Here is a 356-nt window from a genome sequence, read left to right on the forward strand (position 1 = left end):
CGTTTGGCACCAGTCTCGACCAAAAACTCAAAAAGCGTTTGCACCTTCCCCTCTTGAGACTTGAGATTTTTGTTGCGTCATAGCAATGTGTTCCGGGACAAAGCCATAAGGAGCATACATACTGTAGACTATGCTGTACATATTAGACAAGATGACAATGACTATGTGGGTTCAAGGCTGACCTTATGCCCAAGCATTTGCTCTGGTGCTGAATCATGCAAACTACTGGAATCAGCCCTCAAACCTACCCCAACCCCTTTGCTCCCGCTCCCAATCCACTCCTGCTCCCAAACGGAACACAGCATTCCCCACCTGTTTCTAAATAAAGGGATACAGAATTGCATTTCTGCTTGTTT

Source organism: Myotis davidii, unplaced genomic scaffold (genome assembly GCF_000327345.1).
Source record: "Myotis davidii unplaced genomic scaffold, ASM32734v1 scaffold1124, whole genome shotgun sequence".
NCBI lineage: Eukaryota > Metazoa > Chordata > Mammalia > Chiroptera > Vespertilionidae > Myotis > Myotis davidii.